Source organism: Meriones unguiculatus, assembly GCF_030254825.1.
Source record: "Meriones unguiculatus strain TT.TT164.6M chromosome 13 unlocalized genomic scaffold, Bangor_MerUng_6.1 Chr13_unordered_Scaffold_34, whole genome shotgun sequence".
Classification (NCBI taxonomy): domain Eukaryota; kingdom Metazoa; phylum Chordata; class Mammalia; order Rodentia; family Muridae; genus Meriones; species Meriones unguiculatus.
In genome coordinates, this window is record NW_026843646.1 from 8,808,744 (window position 1) to 8,835,470 (window position 26,727).

The 26,727-nt window shown below is 37.7% G+C and overlaps 1 pseudogene; it reads right to left on the bottom strand.

Annotated features, from left to right (window-relative positions):
* Window positions 1–10,558: 10,558 nt before the first annotated feature.
* The window catches only part of LOC132650871 (zinc finger protein 431-like), a 53,734-nt pseudogene continuing 37,565 nt past the window's right edge, over window positions 10,559–26,727 (bottom strand).

Genomic DNA, 26,727 nt, shown 5'->3' on the forward strand with positions numbered 1-26,727 from the left:
ATCCATTCATGAAAACCCTGCCATGAGATTTTTTTTTAATTTCACTTTCATTCATTTTAATTTTAATTTAATTAATTTATTTATTACCATTTATTCACTTTGTATCTCTTCTGCAGCTCCCTCCCTCATGTACTCCCAGTTCTATTCACCCTCTCCCTTCTCTCCCTAGGCCCTTTTCCTAGTCCCCTGATAGGGCAGGACCTCCTTGCCTTCTATCTTATCCTAGCTTATCAGGTCTCATCAAGGCTGGCTGTATCATCTTCCTCTGTGGCCTGGCAAGGCTTCATCCCCCAGGGTTAGATGATCAAAGAGCTGACCACTGAGTTCATGTCAGAGACAGCCCCTGATCTCCTTACTTGGGAATCCACTTGGAAACTGAGCAGCCTATGGGCTTCCTTTGAACAAGGGGTCTAGGCCCTCTCCTTGCATGATCCTTTATTGGAGTATGGGTCTCTGCAGGTGCCCCCATGCTGAGGTGTTTTTGGTTCTGTTGGCCTCCTAGTTTAATTCCTGTCCCTTCCAGTCTATTTCCCTCTTCTTCCATAAGTATTCTAGCACTCTGCCCAAAGTTTGGCTATAAGTCTCAGTATCTCCATCCATACCCTAGTGGGTAGAGACTTTCAGATTCCCCATGTGGATGGCTCCTGTTCATTGTCTCCTACTACTTTGTATGTCTATCCTGTTTACCCTTCTGTATGAGGATTAAACATCTCCACTTGGATCCAACTTGTTATTTAGCTTCTTTAGGACTATGGATTTTAGTGTGTTTATCCTATATTATATGGATAATATATACTTTAAGTGAGTATATACCCTGTGGGTCTTTCTACTTCTGGGTTATCTCACTCAGGATGGTCTTTTTTGGTTTCCACCACTTGCCTGTAAATTTCATAATTTCCTTGTTTTTAATTGCTGAGAAGTAGTCCATTGTGCACATGTACCACACTTTCTGTATCCATTTCTTGGTTGAATGACAACTGGGTTGTTTCCAGATATTGGCTATTACAAATAAAGCTGCTATGAACATAGTTGAGCAAATGTCCTTATTGAATGGTGGGGCATATTTTGAGTATATACCTAGGAGTCATATACCTGGATGTGGAGGTAGCATTCTTTCTATTTTTTTTTTTTTGAGAAAGCACCAGATTTATTTCCAAAGGGCTTGTATAAGTTTATATTCCTACCAGCAATGAAGGAGGTTCCCCTTTCTCCACAACCTCTCCAGCATGCATAATCCCTTGAGTTTTTGATCTTAGCCTTTCTGATGGTTATATGGTGAAATCTCAGGGGTTTTTTTATGTACATTTCTCAAATGACTAATGGGCAAAAGTTGGGAATATCTCCACTGCTCATGGATAAATAAGATTAATATAGTAAACTCCACATCCTAAGAAAGACAATCAACATATGTAATGCAACCTCCTTGAAAATTTCAGACAATTCTTTCCAGATGCCAAAGGGACAATTTTCAGGTTCACATAGAAGCACAAACAAATCATGATAGCTAAAACAATTCTGAATAATACCTGCTTGAGGGATCACGCATACAAAAATTAAATTCAACTATAAAAGTATAGTACTAAGTAAGAGCATGGTATTGGCAGAGTAACAAACCATTTAGTCAGTAATGAGATTGAAGATCCAGGCAGAATTCCACATATTTATGGAGGCATGATTTTTTAAATAAGAATTCCAGAAATAAACAATGGAAAAAGAAAGCATCTTCAGCACATTGTGATGGTCAAGCTGGATGTAAGCATGTAAGACATTTAAGTAGATTCCTACTTATAACTCCACACAAAATTCACCAACAAAATAGATTAAAGAGCTCAGTAAAATCAAGAAACAGGGAATCTAATGGATGATAAAGTAATGAATAGCCTTGAACTCACTTTCTGAGAGAAAAAAGACTTACTAAATACAGTAGCATTTCTTTTGATATTGAGAGTTTGTTTTTCATGTTTTCGACTGTTGGTGAGGCTTATCACTTGAGAGTTTGTTTGACCTCTTCAAATTTTTATTTCTAGGTTTATCTTACTTTTTAATTTTAGTAATTCTTTTCCACTATGATGTCTTCAATCGTCTTCAGCATTTTATTTCACTGTTTCTTTGTTTTTTTATGGTCTTCATTATGGTTTTATTCATATCATGGGTAATGTCCTTGAACATATTTATATTTCAAAGTCATTGTCTTGTTCTGTGGCTATAGAATTTCTCATGGTCTTCTCTAGTAGTGTTGATGTGATTTGGTGGACTAGTGTTTTCTTGGGTGATAATGATTTCGGTTTCACACTGGTGTCTAGGTAACTGGGATTTGAAAGATTGTGACTCTAGCTCTTGCAGTCTGGACTTGTCTATTTTTAATTTCTTCATCTCTGTTTCCCTCTCTGCATCTTAAGAAAGTTGTTGGCTGTGTTTTGTCTTCTAGAGAATTTTTCTGAGGGCATGTCTTGATAAGTCATTAGTGATACTAGACAGAGGATGTTTTTAGGTGTTGCTGATTACACTAAAAATAATGATGGATAAAGATAGACATTACCTCAGAGTATAGGGCTGACATAGGTTTTCCAATCAAACAGACCCAAAAAGCAAGATGGAGTAGCCAATTTCATATTTCATAAAATAGGTTTTCAACCAAAACTAATCAAAAGAGATGCGGAAGTACACTTATGCTCATCAAAGGAAAAATCCTCCACAATGGCCACTCAATTATGAACATCTATGACTCAAATGCAAGGGCAGCCTCATTCATAAAATAAATATTACTAGAGCTTAAATCCCACATTGAATCCCACACATTAATAGTAGGATATTTCAACCCTCTTCCTCCAGAAATACAGATCATCAAGACAGAAACTAAATGGGGAAGTAAACAAATTAATGCACAATTTGAATCAAATGGTCCTAATAGATATCTACAGAATATTTCTCAGCAATTCATGGAATTTTCTCCAAATTAGAGAAAATTCAGTCACAAAGCAAGCCTCAGCAGATAGAAAGAAATTGAAATAACCCTCTGAATCTTATCAGACCACCATGGATTAAAGCTGGATTTCAACAAGAGAAACAACAGAAAGCCTAAAAATTCTTGGAAACTGAACTGCTCTACTTATCCACCACGGTCCTATAACCACTACGAATATAGAAGGAGTCATCAAAAAATCTGCCAACCCACCCCCGAAAAAATACTGAAGTCTACAAGGTTTTAGAGCAGAATTCTACCAGACATTCAAAGAAGCGATAATATGGATACTGTTTAAACTGTTCCTAAATAGATGGAACATTGCCAAATTCATTCTATAGCGCCACAGTCACCTTGATACCTAAACCACACAAAGACCCAACAAAGATAGAGAGTTTCAGACCAATTTAATGCATGAACGTTATTGCAAATATACTCAATAAAATATAAACTGAATCCAAGAATACATCATATACATGATTGTAGTGATGCAGGGATGGTTCATCTTACAAAACTTCATTAATCTAATCCACCATATAAAGAAACTCAAAGGAAAAAAAAATCATATGATCATCTCATTAGATGCAAAATGCTTCAGGCAAAATCCAACATCCTATCATGATGAAAGTCTTAGAGAGATCAGGGACACGGTGTCTATATTTAAACTTAATAAAAGCTACATACAGTAAGCTGATTGCAAGCATCAAACTAAATGGACAAAAACTGAAAGCAATTACAATAAAATAAGGGACAAGAGAAGGGTGTTCACTCTCTAAATATCTCTTCAATGTTGTACTTGAAGTTCTAGGGCAATAAGACAACTAAAAGAGATCAAGGGCATAAAAATCAGCAAGACAAAGTCATAATATTGCTTTCTACAGATAAGATGGTAGTTTGTCTAAACAACCCTAAAAGTTCCATAGAAGAACTCATACAGCTTCATCAAAGTAGCTAGATACAGGATTAATTAAAAAAAAATAGTAGCCCTCCTGAACACAAGCGAGAAACGAGCTGAGAAAGAAATTAGGAAAACTACACCATTCACAATAGCCACAAATACTATAAAGTCTCTTGGTACGAATCTAACCAAAAAAGTAAAAAACCTGTATGACAAGAACTTTGTGTCTGAAGAAAGAAGCAGAAGAAGATATCAGAAAAGGGACAGATCTCCCATGCTCCTGGATCTGTAGGATTAACTTAGTAAGAATGGCCATCTTACCAAAGGCAATCTAAAGATTGAATGCAATCACCATCAAAATACCAACACAGATCTTTACAGACTTTGAAAGAACAATTCTAAACTTCATACGGAAGAACAAAGAACCCAGAATAGCTTAAACAAGCTTATACAATAAAAGAACCTCTGGATTTATTTCCATCCCTGACTTCAAGCTATACTACAGAGCAATATTAATAAAAACTGCATAGTACTGGCATAGAGATAGACTGGTTGATCAATGGAATTGAATCAAAGACCCAGAAATAAACACACATACCTTTGCTGAATTGATTTTTGATGAAGAAGACAAAACCACTCAATCAAAAAACACAGCATCTTCAACAAATGGTGCTGGTCTAACTGTATCTCTGTATGTACAAAACTGCAAATAGATCATATTTAACTCCCTGCAAAAGACACAAACCCACATGGATCAAAGATCTCAATATAACAGAAGATACACTAAACATATTAGAAGAGAAAATTGGGAAGAGCCTTGAATTCATTGGCACAGGAGATAACTTTCTGAACAGAATATCAACTGCTCAAGCTCTATGATTAACAATTATAAAATGGAACCTCATGAAACATAAAACTTCTATAAGGAAACGACACTGTCAATAGAACTAAACAGAAACCTACACATTAAGAAAAAATCTCATCAATCCTAGATCCGACAAAGTGCTACTATCCAAAATATGCAATAAACTCAAGAAATCAAGCACCAATAAACAAAATGACCCAATTAAAAATGGGGCACAGAACTAAACAGACAGTTTTCAATGGAAGAATCTTTGAATGGCTGAGAATCACTTAAGGAAATACTCAACATCTCTTGTCATCAGGGAAATGCAAATCAAAAGAACTGTGAGATACCATCTCACACCATTCTGAATAGCCAAGATCAAAATCTCAGTTACAGCACATGCTTGTGAGGATGAGGACAAATGGGAGCACACCTTCATGGCTGGTGGGAGTGTAAACTTGTGTAACCACATTGGAAATCAATCTGGTGCTTTCTCAGAAAATTAGGAATTACCTTACCTCAAGACCCAGCTATATCACTACTGGATATATACCAAAAAGAGGCTCCACTGTACAACAAGGACACCTACTTAACTCTGTTTTTAGTAGATTTTTGTGGTATTCAAACACCTATTTGTACTTCAACTGAGTAATGGATACAGATATTGTGGCACATGTACACAATGGAATACAACTCATCTGTTAAAAACAAAGGAATCATGAAATTTGCAGGCAAATAAATTAAACTGGAAAAGACCATCCTTAATAAACTAACCCAGACCCAGAAAGACATACATGGTATGTACTCATTTATATGTGGAGTGCCATATAATACAGGATAAACACACTATCACACACAGACTCAAAGAAGATAAGCAACATAGAGGCTCCAAGGGTGGATGTGTAAATCTCACTCAGGGGAAGAGACAGAATAGACAGAAGTAGTGGTGGCAGAGAGGGAGAAAGGGTGGGGAGGAGATGAAGAGAGTTAGGAGAATACAGATCAGCCAAGCAGAGAAAGAGGAAGAGAGGACAGAAGGCCTTTAGGGAAAAGAGAAACCAAGGGTGGGATATATCTTTGATAAGCTGGAGACCTAACTTAGGATAGGCTCCTGGGAGGCTATGAGAGAAATTCCAACAGAGACTCCTAATATCAGAGGCCATAGAGACTGAAGAGTGCACCCTCTAACTAGAGTAGTCTCCTAGGACAGAGAGGTGAACACCAACACTCCCTCAAAAAATTCAACCCCAAATTTACCCTTCAAGATGTGTACCCTTCAAGAGCCAAGACTGAAAGAATAAACAACCAATATGTGACCCAACCAAATACCCACATTATGGAAGAATGGCATTAAGGTTCCAGAAAGGAGCCTGTCAGAGATATTCTCTGAGAATCTTTACCCAGCAGCACCTCAAAATAGAACTTGAAATTCACAGCCGTACATTGTGCCATGATAGGGAGTCTTACAGAAAGTGAGAGGAAAGAGAGAAGGACCTGGAAGTGACAGGACCTCCACAGGAAGACCAATAGAGCCAACCAACCAGGTCACAGAGATGCTTGCTGAGACTTAAGGATCGTCCAAGGACTAGGTAAGGACTGGACATAGCCCCCTACTAAGATGCAGCAGATGGGCAGCTTAGGAATCATTTGAATACTCTAATAAGGGAATTAGGGTCTTCATTGGACACTTACTCACTAGCTTTCTCATCTCTTTCCAATATTGGGACTTCCTTGACAGACCACAAGTGAAGATGACTTGCTATTTCCTGATGCAGCTTGATGATCTGGAGTGTATGTGAAAGGGAGTTTTCTTTTACAGAGGAACAGATAAGGGTAAGGTTTTGAGGAAGAGACAGAGGGAGGGTAAGACTGGGAGGGGAAGAGGGATAGGGCTACAACTATGATGTAAAGTGAATAAAAAATAAACTTAAAAACTGAAAAAATATAGGAACAAGAGGAGAAATGGTAGATTATTGAATCTCATAGATATTTAGATATTGACACCAAAATTAAGCTTATAATTGCTTGCATTGGTATAGATCATTTGTATATTGATACAAAATTAAGGTTATGTTTTGGTTACAGCATACAATGTAACAACTCTTTTTTAAAGTAATATACCTGTGTAAACCTTGAAAATGCAATGTGAAGTTCTAGTCAGGTTGAAAGCTACTGTCATAAACTCTTTAGGATATCTAAGAAATACAAACTAATAATCAAATTTGTTGTTTTGTTAGGAACTAGTTTAGTTTCACACAGATGTTTGCTAACCAAATGAGTCAGTTCATAGCTAGAAACAAGTAGTTCAAATATACTAGGTATAACTAGATTGTTTTCAGAAACCTCAGAAATCTGTAAAATTTAAAGATATTTTATTGATTTGAAAAAATTTTGGCAATGAGACATGTCATCTCCTGGCAGCACACTTTTCCACCTCAAAGAATATGATGGGCCTAAAAATTCTCCTTCAGGATATGGCTCCATATGTGGCAAGGTAGCCACTGGTCAAGGAATGCCTTTGATTATAGTGCAAACCAAATGCTGGACAAACTGGATGTAGGAATGTCAACTACTTTGTAAGGACAAGGAGTTGTGAGTGTGCAAGGAGGTGTGATCGTGAGCATGCAAGCAGGTGTAAGCATGCAAGGAGGTGTGAGCGTGCAAGAAGGTGTGAGCATGCAAGGAGGTGTGAGCGTGCAAGGAGGTGTGAGAGTGCAAGAAGGTGTGAGCGTGCAAGGAGGTGTGAGTGGACAAGGAGGTGTGAGCACTACAGCAGGTGAGAGCATGAAAGCAGGTGTGAGCCTAAGCATGCAAAGAGGTGTAAGCATGCAAGGAGGAGTGAACCTGCAAGGAGGTGTGAGCCTGCAAGCAGGTGTGATCATGAGTGAGCAAGGAGGTGTGAGCATGCAAGGAGGTGTGAGCATTCAAGGAGGTGTGACCATGCAAGGAGGTGAGATCATGCAAGGAGGTAAACATGTGAAAGGAGATCAAGCATTGTTAATTTTAAATGCCAGTGATATTGCCCAGTGATGGGCTAGAAGCCTCCTTAAATTTTTCATACAACTCATGTTATGAGGAATATGGACATCATAAGGGCAGCAAGCAGAGATATGATACATAAGAGCACAAAGTGCTCAGGAAAAACAGTTCTCGGGATTATGCTTCTCCAAGACAAATTCATCGTGAGTTTGCTAACAGGAGAGCCACATTCCATGAGTTCTACAGCTGTTTTGCTGTTGCTCCTGCATGGCTATTGACAGGGCCAGATAGCCAAAATAGTTTGCCTATAGATGGGTAAGGGAGGGTGCGGTTAGCTCAGGCCCTAGGAAGGAGAATTCAGGGTATTGCATGGGCTGTACTAGCCTGGAGGACTGGATAACATGGAAGGACTGAAGGATTGCTGGAAGAAATTGGCAGGTAGTTTTGATTTGATATGCTAACTACGAACCTCTGCCATTAGTTCCAGGTTCGAATCCTACTTCTATGGTAACATAAACTTCAGAGAAAGAAGCATGGTCTCCATTGGATAATGATTATCAAGTGAGCCCACGGGGAAGAAAGGTGGCAAAGACAAAGATTCCGTTTTTCTTTTCTTTCTATATATCTTCTTTCTTCTCTTTGAGGGAGGGCAGTTACTGAAACTAGACGCAAATTTTTGCTTTTTTGTTTTGTTTTTCTTACTATATTTTATTTTAATAATTGTTTTTATTTTTCACAATTTATTCATTATATATGCTGATTGAAGGTCACTCCCTCAACTCCTACTGGTCCCACCCTCTCTCCATCTTCCCCCATCCCCTTTCCCTAGACCACTCAAAAGGGGAGTTCCTCTCCTCTGCCATCTACCCATACATTATCAGAACAGTACACAGCTATTAAAAACAGAGAAATAAAATTTCTGCTCTTATTTCTTTTCCATGGGCCACTGTACTCATCTCAGAAGATTTCATAGCATGAAGCTTGCCTGCAACCTTGCCATGAACTAAACACTAAGTATAACTCATTTTAAAGAGTCCCACCCCAAGACAATGTGTGATTGACCATTTCACATCCAGAAACATGTGAAATTTGAAATCCTATGAAGTGTGAAACATTTTATCACAGGCATTTCAGAGAATGTGATTTTCTTGCTTCCTAGAGGGCTGTTTCCCACCAGCCCAGGAAGGCAGGAGGGGCAGAAGATGAAAACAGAAAACAGAGGCTTATATCCCTGGGGGAGCACATGCATTGCTCCATTATAGGTATAGATAACTGTTTAATACTAGGCAATTCTTTGGTCTCCCCACCCCCGAAGGGAGGAGCAGTCCTGTTAGGCCACAGAGGAGAGCTTTGCAGCCAGTCCTGAAGATACCTGATAAAACAGGATCAGATGAATGGGGAGGAGGCCCCCCCATCAGTGGACTTGGAAAGAGGCACGGTGGAGATGGGGGAGGGAGGGAGGACTGGGAGGGAATGAGGGATCGGGACACAGCTGGGATACAGAGTTAATAAAATGTAACTGATAAATAAAAATAAATAAATAAATAAATAAATAAATAAATAAATAAATGAGGCCCATTGGGGAAAAAAATACTAGGCAATTCAAGGATGCTCGATTTGCATTAAACAGCACATTCCTAGTATATGAATAAGAAGAACAAGAACACAGAACTAAATTATCCTATATTTGAAGGGAGGAAAGAGTTATCAGGGATCTGTGTCAAAGGCCATCTATCAAATTTGATTGGTGGTGTCAATTGTCTAAAGACACAATCTAGATGAAGTCAGGCAGAGAAAACTCACCCTTGACATGGTTACACATCTAGGCCAGAAGCAGGGTCATACATGGAAAAGAAAGCCTTCTCCCTCATATCTCAAAATTCAGTGTGGGTTGTGATGTTTTTCAGTAGTACCACTGGAACAATAGATATGTGTACACAAAAAAACTTCTACAGGCTACCACTGTTTTCATACTCTCAGAGAACTTCCTGGCTGGTGTTAGTTCACCATTCCCTACATATTCATCCACTGGACTGAACTTTTCTTGTCTAAAGTGAGGCAATTGAAAATAGTAAATGTTGAGAATCAGGATTATCAATAAGTCTTCCATAAACACCTTATTATATAATACTGTTGCATATAATTGATATTCACCATTCATTGTATTCTTTTTAAAAATAAGTTTATTTACTTTAAATTCCAATCGTAGTCCCCCTTCCTTCTCTCCCCCAGTACTACCCTCCATTCCTATTCCCCCTATTCCATTTCCCCTTTAGAAAAGGGAGGTCATTTCCATTGAGCTAGTTTTACAGTTCTGTTGGATTTCAGTGGACCAAAGTACACAAAGGCCTTTCCACATTGCTTATACTCACATAATTCCTGTCCAGTAAAGATACTTTTATGATAATGATGACTCTAGATTTGTGCAAGTCCTCAGCATTTAAACACATTCATAAATTTTTCCTCCATTATGAATCCTTTCATGATGATGAAGATTATACAAATGTGAAATGGTTTCACCATGTCAAAAACACTCATAGGCTTTCTGTACATTAGGATTTTTTCATGAATGTGGAGATTATTCTGAAGTCCAAAAGTTTTCACATTGGTTACAGTCAGACATCTTTCCAGTATGTGTTCCTTTATGTATTAGGAGATGTTATGTGCAAACGCTTTACCACATAGTTGAATTCATATGGTTTCCTTCTAGAATGTGTTGTTGTCTTAGGAGATGACTGTTACATGCAAAGGCTTTATCACACTAATTACCCTCACAAGGGTTCTCTCCACTGTGTGTTTTTTCATGTTTTCAGAGACTACTCTGCTGTGCAAGGGCTTTATCATGTTGAGTATATTTATAAGGTTTCTTTCCAGTATGTGTTCTTTTATGCCATATGAGATTACTGTTTTCTGCAAAGGCTTTACCACACTGGTTACATTCATAAGGTTTCTCTCCAGTGTGTGTTCTTCTATGGCTTTTGAGATGACTGTTTTCTGCAAAGGCTTTACCACACTGGTTACATTCATAAGGTTTCTCTCCAGTGTGTGTTCTTTTATGGCTTATGAGAGCACTGTTTTGTACAAAGGCTTTACCACACCGGTTACATTCATAAGATTTCTCTCCAGTGTGTGTTCTTTTATGCCATATGAGATTACTGTTTTGTGCAAAGGCTTTACCACACTGGTTACATTCATAAGGTTTCTCTCCAGTGTGTGTTCTTTTATGGATTATGAGAGCACTGTTTTGTACAAAGGCTTTACCACACTGGTTACATTCATAAGGTTTCTCTCCAGTGTGTGTTCTTTTATGGCTTAAGAGAGTACTGTTTCGTGCAAAGGCTTTTCCACACTGGTTACATTTGTAAGGCTTCTCTTCTGTGTGTGTTCTTTTATACTGTATGAGAACAGTGGTATAGGCGAAGGATTTACCACATAGATTGCATTTGAAGGGTTTCTCTCCAGTATGACTGCTTTCATGCCTGCAAAGATAATTAGAACATATGAAAGATTTCCCAGAGTCATTTCAATACACTAATAAATATAATTATCTATATGAATTAATTTTATAATTCAGTCTAATGGTAAAAAAGAATACAATTTTAAAGTTTTATCATTTCATTTACATTCATGGTATTCTTCATTATGGATATTTTTGAATATCCCTGTGATAGTAAGAGCATTTGTCATGTGATTCAAATTTATAGCATAATTTTTCTATGAGAGCTTTACTCAAATATATGAAGAGTATTGTAAGAATTCAGAATTTTAGCACAGCAATCCCATTCAAAATTTTTTGTAGTATATGAATGATATTTCATTAACAAAGTGAGTCAGGACAAGCAGAAGAAGTTCCAAATTCCTAGTATTCATGGGTATTTTCAGCAGTATGAGTTTGCTGATGAATTTTCAGTGAAGTGGCAAAACCAATTAACAGTAACCATTTATCACATTCTGAAAATCTCAAAGTGGGTACTGCTACAAAATCAATTGTTCTTGGAGAAAGACAGGTACACGGCTTCCTTCAATATCCCTATGTTCATGTGTCTTAGAAACATTGTGACATATCAATTTAAATTACAAGAATAATAAAATATCCCAACATTGAATTAACAGTTTGATTTTGTTCATCATACACATGTCATATAGGGATTAAGGTTTCTCTACAACAATATTCTTGACTCTCATAAGCTGCTCTTTTCACTAAACTTTACAATGTTACTACATGAAAATGAGTAACACTGGTTGTACTATGAAATATTTGCTTATTAGAAGGTTTTGGACACATACTGGTCACTTACTCAATGTGTATACCTCTTGCAATATCTGAGTAGATAGAATGAGACTAAACAGATTGGCAGTTCAACTCAGTAGCTGTAACATCCATAATATTCAAATGGTATTTTCTGATACAACATTATTTTATTTTTTTCTATTTTAGGGGAGTGCTTTGAAAACACAAATCAGATACCTGACATTGAAGTACATGGAATTGTGAGATTTTAATGATCATCAGTACACTTAACACAGTGCTGTTTTTACACTGTTGCTTTTCTTTAAAACTTCCAGGACACAGCCATGTGTGCTGGTATATGCATTTAATCCCAGCACTTGTGGATGCAAAAGCAGGCTGATCTGTGTGATTTTGAGGTCAGGCTGGTCTAACAAGCAAGTCTAAGAAAGTCACAGATACCCAGAAAAAAAAAAACTATTTCAAAAACAGAAAATAAAAAGCAGCCAACAAACAAACAAACAAACAAAAAAACAGCAAACTTCCAGGACTCATTAAAATTTAAGATTCATATCTGTATCAACATGCACATAAAGTTACCTTTTATTACTTGTAAAAATTTGAAAATGGTCTTCAATATTGTGGTCATCCCAATTGTAGCCTAAAATATAGTACCACAAAATATATATTATTGGAAATATTATGTTATTATTAAGGAAAAACTTAAATCACTATCTTCTGTGACCCTTAGAACCATGCCTGATTTATTCACCTCATTCCTCTTCATTCAAAATTGGAATTACAGAAGAGGATCAATAACAAAGTAAGAGTTGTCTCTTTATTTTAAAAGTGAAAGAAAAAATGCAGTCTTACCTATAGCTGTGAGGTTTTCACAGGTCTCTAACATCACATCTTTGTAGAGTTGCTTCTGGGAAGGTTCCAGCCAAGCCCACTCTTCTTGGCTGAATTTCACATGCACATCATCAAAGGTCACTGAATTCTAAAATATACCATACATTTGTACAAAAGAAAGACTGGCAACAATATAAATTTATACTTCATTGGCAATATAATTATATAATTCTAGTGTTTCTTCCATTTATTTTCTCACACAGAAGTAATAGTGTTAGACAGTTGGGTGCTGTGCATCAGGTGAAGGATGGGAGAAGAAAAAGCCTAAAGGTTAGATTGTAAAGGAAATAAAAGGCTTGCTTTGAAAACCTGTGTTAAAGGTTTTGTATTAAATTGTAAGACATGCATATGAAGTAGCCATTAGTTGGGTTCTTGAGTGATCTATGAATTGTCTTCAGTTACTTGGGTGAGTAGGTCAGGACACTTTCATGAGACAGGTGGAAGGAAAAAACACAGTCATGATATTTTATCTAGCAACAAATGATATGTGGCTATCAGGTGACAGTGAACAGATGGGTGGTGTCAGTCAGAAGACAACATGGCACTGGATATCATGTTTTGACTAAGGATCAGAGATGTGGCATACCAGTATATGAAAATATGGGCTCATATATTTGTGGAAGGGAAATTGTACTACAGTGAATAGATGGATAAAAATAATATGGGTGGCAAGCAACAATAATCATAGCTGATAACATCATATTTCTGAGTTCCCAGACAAAAGAAAAGGCATAGAACACATGATTATTCTTTGTTCATTGTTTTGTATATTCTCCGTTCTAAATCATGTATAGTCTATAGTTTAAAAATAAAGATTAAAACTTTTCTATTAAAACATAGTGTTAATGTTATCACTAAGTCATTTTAGAAGAAAACTGAATAATGAAGTTTAAATATGTCATATCCGAACTTTTTTGAATAGGATATAGCTTTTGAATAGTCATTCTAATTAATGTGGACAAAGACAGAGAGAAGAGAGCGAAATAGAAAGAGAGAGACAGAGACACACAGAGAAATTAAGAGATGAGCAGTACTAAGTACACATCAGAGAAATTTATGAACAGTTACTAAGTACAAAAATCATGGACAAGCTGGGTGTATTCTGTTATGCCTTGATTCTGTCACTCAGGAGGCAGAGACAGGTGTATCTTATTGAATTGGATGCCAGCATGATCTATGCAAAGAGTTCCAAGACAGCTAGACCTATATAGTAAGACAGAGCCTCCCCTAAAAGTCAATCAAACAAACATAAAAGATTGAAAGAACTCAGAGGTCTTTACTGAAGCTTCTACAAAAAGTTATACATTCACTCCAGTTGTGCATTCCTTTTCCAGAAATCTGCACTGCCCCAGCATAAACTGTAACTCTAATAACATCTTACTAAAAGGGAATGCATGTTTAAACAGCTAAAAATAGAAAAATGAAAATATTAGCAATGTCAATGCTGATCATAAATAAGCAACATAAGGTAGAAGAGATGGCTCAGCAGTGAGGAGCTCTTGCTACTCTTCCAAATAAGTGGGCTCAATTGTCATTGTTTACCTGGACCCCACTACTATCAGTTCATGAGTTCTGAACACATCTTCAGACTATACTGAAGATCAGGCACACAAGAGGTGCATATTCATGCATACAATCAAAATACTCATATTCAGTAAAAATTAAAAACAGATCCCAGCTGGAAGGGCTGAACACACACTGTGTCTGATCAGCAGGGTAACAGAGACTGCACAGTGACCAATAGTTGGAACTGTGGGCCTCCAAACACAACTGACTGTATTTACCAGGTGAGATGAACCCCAATGATGAGAAAAGCAATTGGGTTCAACCTCAGAGCACTCAGCTAATCCTGTGAAAATTTCCTGGGCTGTTTTAGCAGGAATAAGGTTTTCAAGCAAATAGACCCAAGAAACAAGCACGAGTAACCATTCTAATATTTAATAAAATAGACTTTCAACAACCATTAATTGAAAGAGATGAGGAAGAAGGTAATCCAAGATGGTGGCACCGGGATGACACTGTCTGAGAAGCAGGGCAGCAATCTTAGTACGGTGCCTAAGAGACTGAACTCTGGACCCTAAAACAACAGTGATTGTGTTTCCCAGGTCAGAGGAAACACCACAGTGTGGGAATCAGTCGGGTCTACTCTCAGGTCACCCAGCAAGAACCCGGGTCACACAGGCACTGGGTCACTAGACCAGAGCCACATGCCCACATGTCCTGATCAACTTCCCAGGCTGAACTGTGCACCCTGGGGTACCAGAGACTGGGAGTCCCAGTCTCGAGAAAACCCCACAGGGAAGGAAGCAAGCGGGTCTGACCTCAGGTCAACCAGTCTATCCCTGGAAAAGGTCCTGTAGACTTGAGGGTGCACAGCAGCCAGCCCTGAGTAGGGCTCCAGCTGCCAGCTCTGTGCACCTGACCCTCTGTCACAGACAGAACTGTGTGCCCCAGGGCACTAGAGGCTGTGTTTCCCTGTCGGAAGAAAACCTCACAAAGAGGGAAACAGCAGGTCCCAGCTTAGAGCACTCAGATGACCCCCACCACCACTACCACCATCACACACAGGAATGTTCTCAAAAAAAGTTCTCAGGTTCCTTCCACTCACCCGCTTGGAGGAACAAATCACAAGCGAGTGCCTATGCACTCTACATGCCCCCCCCCCTGAACAGTACAGACTGGGACTTCCTGTAGGGAGAAAACCCAAAGGTGGGGGAAAATATCTGGCCCTACCTCAGGGCCATAAACTTTTCTAGCTCCAGAAAAGTTTCTGGTTATCCACAGGCTCCAGACTCTAGCCTCCTGCTGCACACATGAAAGTGGTGCTTACCTGCCACTGATTACCACTTGGGTACTGGGGCAGAGAGCCCCAAACTCAGACCTCCAGAAGCCTGGGTTCCCTAAGATCAACCCCCAAATACACCTCCAAGGGACAACGAGTTTTCCCTAACTAAACTGACCAAACCACAAGGCACCCAGGTTACAGCAGCAGCTCACTAAATTTACAGCAAGAAACCCACCAGAAGGGCAGCTGTCTCCAGGACTTCTCTGGATGAGAGGATAGCCCCCCTTACTAACAAAGGCCACAATTACTACTCAGGTCTGCATGCCTGAAATGAGCTGTGGCAATTCCTGAAAAACACCTGCCATTCAGTGTCCATACCTAAAAAACGAAGGAGAGCGCCTTTGGGAAAAAAATCATCTTCCTGCCGAGGTGATTCAACCCACCACAGGATCCCAGGAAGTACCAGAAACTAACCCCCCACACCTAAGATAGCCTAATAGGTAGAGGCTAGCATAAAAGCTCAACCAACAAAAGACAGAGCAATATGGCATCCCTAGAACAAGTTATCCAGGAGCAAGCAGCCCTGGATAACCCAGCGTAAATGAAATTCAGGAAGATGACCTTACATCTGTGCTTATGAACAGGATAATAGAGGAAACAAATAAACTTCATAAAGACCTAGATGAAGATAAAGTCAAACAGAATATTGCCATCTGCAAAGAAATAGAAGAAGATAAATACAAAGAGATTGTGGCCATCCTTAAAGAAATACAGGAAGTTTCAGCCAAACAATTTGTGGCCTTTAGAGAGGAAATACTTAAATCACTGAAAGAAATTAAAGAAACAGAGGATTGTTCAAACAAACAGCTGAAGGGATTGAAGGAAAATAGTCAGAAAGGTGAAGGAAATCAATAAAATGGCTCAAGTTCTGATGATAGAATTGGAAAAATTAAAGAAAACACAAATGGAGGAGATTGTGGAGAGAAAGAACTTAGGGAAGAAAACAGGAACTACAGAGTTAAGGATAATGAGTAGACTATGAGAGGGAAGAAAGAATCTCAGGTGTGGAAGACACAATGGAAGAAATAGATGTAGCTATCAAAGAAAATGTTAAATCTAAAAAATTCCTGACATAGACCATCCAAGACAACATGAAAAGCAAAACCTAAAAATAATAGGAATAGAGGAAAAAGAAGATTCCCTCCTCCAAGGCCCAGAAAATATTTTTAACAAAATCATTGAAGAAAATTTCCCCAACTTAAAAGAGCAGTCTATAAGAATATAAGAGGCCTACAGAACACCCAATAAGTTAGACCAGAATAGAAAATCCTCCCACCACATAATAAACAGTAAGTATACAGAACAAAGAAAAAATACTAAAAGCTGCAAAGGAAAAAGGCCAAGTAACATATAATGGCAAACCCATTAGAATCACACCTGATTTCTCAACAGAGACTATGAAAGCCAGAAGGGCCTGAACAGATATCATGCAGACCCTAAGAGAACACAGATGACCACCCAGGCTACTATACCCAGCAAAAGTCTCAGTCATCATAGATGGAGCAAACAATATATTTAATGACAAAAACAAATTTAAACAATACCTACCCACAAATCCAGAGGTACAGAAGCTCCTAGAAGGAAAACTACAACCCAGGAAAGCTAACTACATTCAGGAAAACACAGGAAATAAATAATGTAACTCCAGCAAAACTAAAAGTAACCAAGCACACAAACACACTACCACAAGCAACATCAAAATAAAAGGATCTAACAGCCACTGGTCATTAATTTCCCTCAACATCAATGGACTTAACACTCCAATAAAGACACAGACTAACAGAATGGATATGTAAACAAGACCCAACAATCTGTTGCATACAAGAAACACATCTAAGTCACAAAGATAGACATTGCCTGAGAGTAAAGAGCTGGAAGGAGGGTCCAAGCAAATGGACCCAAGAAACATGCAGGAGTAGTCATTCTAATGTCTAATAAAATAGACTTTAAGTATATGGAATCCATCAATGTAATCCACCATATAAACAAATTGAAAAAAAAAACAACAACAACAGAGGATCATTTTCTTAGATGGTGAAAAAATATTTGACAATATCCAACAGTTACTCTTGTTTAAAGTCGTGGAGAGACTGGGGACAAAGGCACATACCTAAAAATAGTAAAGACAGTGTAAAGAAACCCCATAGCTAACATCAAACTAAATGAAAAGAAAGTTAAATCAATTCCACTGAACTCGGGGACAAGACAGGGCTACACACTCTCTCTCAATCTCTTCAATACAGTACTCAAAGTCCTATCTAGGACAATAAGACAACTAAAGGAGATCAGGGGGACACAAATTGTTAAGGAAGAAATCAAATATCACTATTCACAGATGATATGACAGTATACAAAAATGACCCCAAAAATTCTACTGTAGGGAACTCCTACAGTTGAAAAACACTTCAGCAAAGTGGCTGGATATAAAGTTAACTCAGAAAAAAATCAGTAGCATTTACAAAAGACAAATGGACTGATAAAGAATTAGGAAAATAACACCCTTCACAATAGCCAGGAAAAAAATATATATTTTGATGTTATCCTCAACAAGCCAGTGAAAAACCTATATGAAAAACAAAACAAAACAAAACAACTTCAAGTCTGTGAAGAAAGAAACTGAAAAAGATACCAGAAGATAGAAATATCTCTCATGCTCATGGATTAGTAGGATCAACATAGTAAAAATTGCCATCCTATCAAAAACAATCTACAGATTCAATGATATTCCCATCAAAATATCAACACAATTCCTTAAGAAACTTGAAAAAACAATTCTCAGCTTCATATGGAAAAATAAACAAGCCAGAATAGCTAAAACAATCCTGTACAATAGGAGATCTTCAGTAGGTATAACCATCCATGATCTCAAGCTCTATTATAAATAGTAATAGAAACTGCATGGTACTGGAATAAAAACAGAATGGTGGGTCAATGGAATTGAAGTGAAAACCCATAAATAAACCCATACACCTTTAGACACTTGATTTTTTACAAAGAAGCCAAAGCCATGCAATGGAAAAAGGACAGCATCTTCAACAAATGGTGCTGGTCTAACTGGATGTCTACATCTGGAAAAATGAAAATAGATCCATATTTATCACCCTGCACTAAACTGCAGTCCAAGTTGTTCGAAGACCTCAACATAAAACCAGATACATCAAATCTCTTAGAAGAAAAAGTGGGAAAGATCTTTGATGTCATTGGCATAGAAGGTAATTTCCTCAATAGAACACCAAGAACACTTGCTCTAAGATCAAGAATTAATGAATAGGATCTCGTGAAACAAAAAGCTTCTATGAAGCAAAGAACTCTGTCAATAGAACAAAATGACAGCCTACAGCCTGACAAAAGATCTTCACCAACCCTACATACAACAGAGAGGGCTAATAAACAAGATATATAAAGAGTTCAAGAAATTAAACTCTAACAATCCAAATAATCCACTTTAAAACTGGGGTACAGAACTAAACAGAGAATTCTCCACAGAGGAATATCAAATGGTGGACATTAAATGCTCAATATTTGTAGTCATAATGGAAATGCAAATGACATTCCATCTTAAACCCATCATGGCTAAGGTCAAAACCTGAAGTGATAGCAAGCTAGTGAGAATGTGGAGAAAGAGGAATACTCCTCCATTGCTGGTGGGAGTGCAAACTTATACAACCACTTTAGAAATCAATCTGATGCTTTATCAGACAATTGGAAATAGTGTTACTTCAAGACCCAGCTCTACCATTCCTGGGCATATATCAAAAAGATGCTCCATCATTCAACAAAGATATTTGCTCAACTATGTTCATAGCATCTATATTCATAATAGCCAGAATAGGAAAACAAACTACATGTCTCTCAAATGAACCATTGTTTTACAGAAATTGTGGTACATTTACACAGTGGAATGCTACTCGGGTATTTAAAAAAGAAAAAAGGAAACCATGAAATTTTCAGGCAAGTGATGGAACTAGAAATGATCATCCTAAGTGAGTTATTCCAAAACCAGAAAGACATGCACAGTATACACTCATTTGTAAGTGGATAATGGCCATACTATAGGATAAACATACTACAATCTGCAGACCTAAAGGAGCTAAATAAAAAGGAGGACCCTATGGAGGATGGTCAATTCTTATTCAAAAGGACAAATAGAATCAACACCAGAAGTGACTGAGGAGAGGGAACAGGATGAGAGCCTAACAGACATATCCTCCAAAAGACTCTATCCAGCGGGGGTTCAAAGCAGATGCTAAGACTCACAGCCAAACTTTGGGTAGAGCACAAAGAATCATAGGAAAGAGTAGGGGATAGAAATTAGAAAGACCCAGAGCTGGCAGGAACTCCATAAGAAGAGCAACAAGGACAACAAATCTGGGCCCATGGGACTTGCAGAGATTGATGCACCCACAAAAGACCATTCATGAAGAGGAACCAGACCCCTGCTCAGATGTAGCAAAATAACCTATGCTTACATATACAAAATAAAACAAAAAAATTAAAAAAAAAACCAATATGCTACATTCCAGGCTCAGCAGCCATTGTTGATGTTGATGCCAGGCATGTTGGACCAAATTTAAGCCCAACACTAGACTGTGGAGTTTTATCTGTAAGTTCATAACCTTTTTGGTCTATATACAAACTTTCAGGACAGCCAAGGATACAAAGAAACTTTTTCTTCAGATTCAAAAACAGAAAAATGAACTTCTCTGGAAGTTTTTTTGATTCAATCAAATAAGTTTTGACCAAATTCACTATAGGCTTATTGTCATCCCATAAGGAAAATGTAGTCTAACTTCAATGATCCTAAAATTCTGTAATAGCTCATACAGTGTTCAAATGTTCACAGTCTCTTCTGACACACAAGAGAATCTCTTGGGTGCCACATCTTGTAACATCACAAGCAATTTACATCATTCCAACATAGATGCACAGAATACCCCTTTCCCATTCTTGTAGAGAGGAATGTGTACATATTGAAGGAAGACTGGACCAAAGAAAGAAGATCAGCAAGGAAAACAACAAATCCTGATGCTGTTTCAAAAGTCTTAGATGGTCCTGTCCCTGAAACATCTCACACATCCCCAAGATTGCTTACTTCCACTCCCTATAGGCAGCACTATATGGTAGGTGTCTCCTAACTTAGGTATCTGAACAACTTGTAGTGTCAAGATGCAACTCAGGCTTCACCCTCACTACTTCATGCAATGAACCTTTATATTATCTTCACTGGGGATCTGACTCTGCCAAACACAGATGGCTGGCACTGTGCTGAACTGAAGCTACAAAGAAAGAATCTATTACTTTAAATTTTGCATTTTTCTTATTTTTAGAACCAGCACAACATGGGTGAACCTGTCAAGTTAAGTTGGATTCTACATTGGGGTGGACAAATTGGGATGGACCATGCCACACTTGGACCACTTTTGGAGCAGGTTTTATATGAAGTTCCTTTCTGGCACTAGGAATCACTTTGCCTACCCCTTCCATTAACATAAGAATTAGCAGTGGGGAGCATTACTGTATGGACACCATCTTAGGCTTCAAATCCAGAGCTAGGATCTTCTCTTTGATGGTGATAATCTCCTTGAAAATTACTGTCTCTGTTTCAGCATGTGACTGCCATCTGAAACTACCCAGTGATGCTTTTCTCAACAAACAAAAAACTACCTTTATTTCTGCTCCACTTGTCTCTTTCTTTCACTGTGGTCCTGAATGTCTCACTAACAATAACCATTCAACAGATTTAGTATTCCAAGTAATAAATCCAACCCATTATTTTTTAATTCTGCCTTACTCAGTTGCTCAGGGCATGGGCAGAATAAGTATGATTTTTCAGTCAAAATATCACACAAATGACCTCTAGCTTAATTTTCCATGGAGTCTATTGTCCACTGAAATCCTATGACCTGGACTTCCTCTATCTGCATTACTCTCAACACTCTGATCTACCAGGTCCTACCAGAACAGTTGATGAAGCTCTGTATACAAAAGCTTTCTAAAGCTTTTGCCATCTTAAATCCTGATGTTTTTCCATATTTCTTAAAAAGAGAACATTCCAAGATTCTGTGCAGCAGCTAAATCACTCTTTGCATGTATTTTTTTTTAATTTTTTGCTTTGTTGCTGTGACTAAATCCCCTAACCAAAAGCATCTCAGGTCATGAATGGGTTTACTTGATTAGTTTGGTACTGTCATATCACAGTCCACCATTTTGGGAGCTTAGCATAGAAAGTCAAGCTTGAAGAAAATTAAGGCAAAAGCGATGGGCAAATGTTTCCTGGGTTGGTCTCTTCCTTCACCTCTGTCTCATGCTCAGGTAGTTGTTATGCGGCCCAGGCCCACTTACTTAGGGATATTGCATCTCTCAGTGGAAGAGCCTTCCTACATCAATCATCCATCAACACAATCTCTCACAGATAGAGCTTCTCTGATGAGGGCATGCCCTTAACTGAGGCTCTCTCCAATGCCTGTAGGCTTTGAAATGTTGGCAACTGAAGCAAATTAGGACACAAAGATAATATATGAGAAAGTTTTAAAAACCCCAAAACAATGTGTTAACTCTATCAATCACTTAAGTAGCAAAAACCAAGACATTGATTATTGCTACAACTTGAAAACACAGATATACCAAGAAATGAGGAGAGGCAAGCCTGTAGGATCAAGAAGAGAAAAGTAAAACTGTTTCTCTAAATCAAGTTTCCAAATAAACAAAAAATCAAGGAATTATAACATAATAAAATTTCAGAAGGCAAAAATATGTGGTCTATCACTTTCAAGAGAATATAGGTAGATTATAACTAATCAAATCATACAGTATACATAGCACCCTTGACAAAAGGAAACACAAAGATAGGCCTATAAATATAACACAGTCTTATAAGCAAATACAACAGGATTATACTCAAAATCAAAATCAAAGAAGACACTGACCAGCACTCAACTTGAGCATTCTGATTATTTCCTTTGGCAACAATAAAAAATGCATTGGAGGTAGAGGGATATTGCAATTGAAGAGATTCCATTAAAGCATACAAATGTTTCAACATTAAAAAATAATGTTGATGACTAAAATTATTTCATACTCTTATGAGAAAGAAAATTATATCTGTTAGGATCAGTTGGAAACCATATTGTTTTCTATGGCTGATGATTGGATATATGTCTGCACCAGTGTAAGAAAATATAAACTTTTAAAAACCAAGTTGAAGAAAGCAGACTTTTAAAGGAATAGTGTGTTTGTATTATACACTTAAACACCTCCTATTGCATTAATTGCTTAAATGACCAAAATAATCTTCATGTAGTTTGTTTTAAGATCTCTTTCTTGTGCTTTCAGCTATGTTTGTATATTCAGGATATGCTTTGGTATGTGGTGTGAATGTATTCCATAAGTCAATCCAGACAAAACAATCAAACTATTGGAGGAAATCAATAAATTCCTTAAATTAAGCCATGAAACAACAAAGTGAGATTTTGCTAGATTTGGGTAAAGTCTGACATCTCTGGATAGCCATTTATTTGCACTCCATGATGGTGAACTGTCACTTCTTAGTGAAGGGCCTAAAAATCTGCCTCCTGATCTCTATGACCCCAGGTCTTATAAAGAGCCTCACATAGCCCTCAAGGCATATTATTAGCCACACCCCTTCCTGTGAAGGAAACAGCTCCAACATGCATCTGGAAATTCATAGAAATGGATCACCCTGATGAGGATCTTAGTTTTGAGCAGTGACTTTCGACTGTACTCAGAGATTTCTCCCCACCACATATATAGGTACACATATACTTAGGTACTCTGTTCTCCTTCTTGCAATAGGACCATGCTACTGCATGGAAAATGAAGCATGGTAGAACTATATGTAAGCCAAGTATCCTTGACCCCATAGAGCCCAGCAAATCAGACATTCATCCTCAAAATCCTTCCCTCTTCCCAAGGTTTATAAATCCCTGACTTCAAATAAACATGCTGGGGTGCATGCATGCTGGCTGGTTGTATGCCACTTGATACCATCAGCCTTCCATCATGGCCCCAGAAAGTCATCATTTATCGCCCTCTAGGCCTGCTCTCTGGCCCACTGGGTCTGAGTCTCACCAGGCCTGTGTCTTGGTTGCAAGGAAACCAGGCATGGACTTTCACCTGTACCACTGAGGTGCTTAGCACAGCAGCTTAACCAAGAATGGTAACATTTTGGTATTGCCATTGGCTCTGGAACACCTGAATTTACACTGGTGATCTCATTCTAAAAGAGCTATCTAGCTGTAAGTGTCCATAGAAAATTCTTTCCAAACCGTAGCCTAGGTGTCACCCTAAAGTGTTCTAGCTGCCCCTGAGAGAAATGGAAGTGCCATTCTCTATGATCTCTATCTGGAAGCTGAGCTCCAGGCCCCTGCTAAATGGAGAACAACTGAATGAAACACATTTTGAAAATAGGGAAATAGAATCAATAAAGACCCAACAAGCTGGCCATGGTGGTGTATGCCTGTAATCCCAGCACTTGAGAAGGCAGAGGCAGAGAGATCTCTGTGACTTTGAGGCTGGCCTGTTCTAAAAAGCAAGTACAGGACAGCAAATACTAGACAGAGAATCCCAGCCTCAAAAGAAAAAAAAGAGAAAGAATTTAATTTTTTTTAAAGCAGAAAGTTAGGAAATCCTGGAAATGAAAATTTTAAATACTACACCAAGGAACTACAGAGGAAAGGTTCACACAAAAAAAATAGAGATGAAGGAGAGAAATTTAGGCACTGAATACAAAATATAAGAAATGGAGGACAGTTGTGTTTGCACACTCCTTTAATACTGGCACTCAGGGAAGCAGAAGCAACTGGATTGTTGTGAAGCCAGCCTGGTATACACAGTGATTCCAGGACAACCGAGGGTATAAAAAGCAACCGTGTCTGAAAACCAAACCAAACCAAACAACAACAAAAAAGAACAGAAAAAAAAGAAAAGAAAAGAAATGGATACATGTGTGAAAAACAATGTAAATCTAAAAATTCCCTTACCCAAAACATCCAGGAACTCTGGAACATTTTGAAAAGAGAAAACCTGCTAATAATCAGATTAGAGGAAGAAGAATGAGATCAAATAAGATATTTTCAACAAAATTATACAAGAAAAAAATTCTTAACCTAAAGAAGAAGATGTCTATGAAGGCACAAGAAGCATAAAAAATACCAAAGAGACTGGACCAGAACGAGAGTCCTCTTACCACAGAATAATCAAAATACTAAACATGAAGAACAAAGAAAGACTAAGAAAGGCTGCAAATGAAAACAAACAAACAAACCAAACTAACCAACCAATCAGACAAACCAAAACAAACAAAAACCAACCAACCAACAAACAAACAAAAAAATGCAGATCTATTGGAATTGATCCTGTATTGTCAATAAAAATGATAGATGTTGAAGGGCTTAGACAGGGTGCTTCTGACTCGAAAAACCTACAGAAGCCAACACAAATTACTAACTATGCCCAGAAGCTTTCAATTAGCAAATGGAAAACATAAGATGTTCCATGAAAGGGTCAAATTTAAACATGTATCTATAAATATAGTTCCACACAGGGTGCTAAAACTACCACCACCACCAAAATACTAGGAATAACAATCACTGTTCATTGATATTTCTTAATAACATCAACTCAAATTCACCAATAAAACGCCACAGGCTCACAAAATTGGATGATAATACAAAATCTATCCTTCTAATTGCAACAATCAGCTTCACATCAAGGATAGAAATTATCTCAAGGTAAAGGGATGGAAAGAGTTATTTCAAATACATGTACTGAAGTATCAAGCTGGTATAACAATTTTAATGTCAAACAAAACAGACTTCAAACAAAATCTAATCAAAAGATGGCAAAGGACAATACATATTCAAAAAAAATCATCCAGCAAGATGATAACATTTTAATACTTAACATCTAGGCCCCAAACATAACACCCAAGTTATAAAAGAAACACTTCTGCAGCCTGCATCACATCATAAACTGATAGAAGAAGATTTCAATATATCACTCTCACCATTGGACATGTCTTCCATCCCAAACTAAACAGAGAAATGCTCCATCTAACTAATATCCAAAACTAAATATACCCAAATTATATCTACAGAACTTTCCACCCAAACACAAAAGATTATTCTCTTCTTAGCAACTCATATACTGTTCTCCAAAATTGATGATGAACAGTGGAAGTCTCAAAAGAGAAAAGAAACTTGAAATAACCTCCTGCATCCTATCAGATCATTGTGGATTAAAGCAGCACATCATCCATAACAGAAACAATAGAAAGCTTACAAACCCATGGAAACTGAACAACTCTCTACTGAATAAAAAATGGGCCAAGAATGAAACAAAGAAATTAGAGACTTTCTAGAAGTTAATGAAATGAATAAACAACATATCAAACTCATAGTACACAATGGAAGTGTTGACCAGAAGACAGTTCATAGCACTAAATACATACAGAAAAAAAATTCAGAGGGGTTTCTTACTAGCAACTTAACAGCACACCTAATATTCTAGAACAAAAATAAGTAAGCATAACCCAAAGGAGTAGACAGTGAGAAACAATTGAACTGCATCTTCACTGGTAGAACTGTAGGAAGATCAGTTGACAATGGATTGTACACAAGGCAAACCAATGTTTTTTCTAGAAATGGTTCAAAAAGAAGGCCTCAGCCTTCTGGAATATGCAAAAGGTCTGGTAAAGGCCATCTGTGAACTAATGAATGTGCAGATCAGCAAGATATAGGCAAGGTAACCGTTGTCATGGGGAAATGCCATAGGGGGGCCTCCCACAGACCCCAGTATCAAATACAATTCAATCATGCCCTGTCAGCTTTAGAGAAACTCATCCACAAAACACTTAAAAGATTTAATGTCTGTTGCCAAAAGCAACATTTCTCTGTATGTAATCACACATATAAATGCTTCAGTAAATAAAACAAAAAATTCAGAAGAGATCATAAAACTAGTATTCTGGCAAACTGCTGTAAATGATCCAAGACCAAAGCTGAAATTACAAATAAATGGCATTGAAATGGAAGGTTTA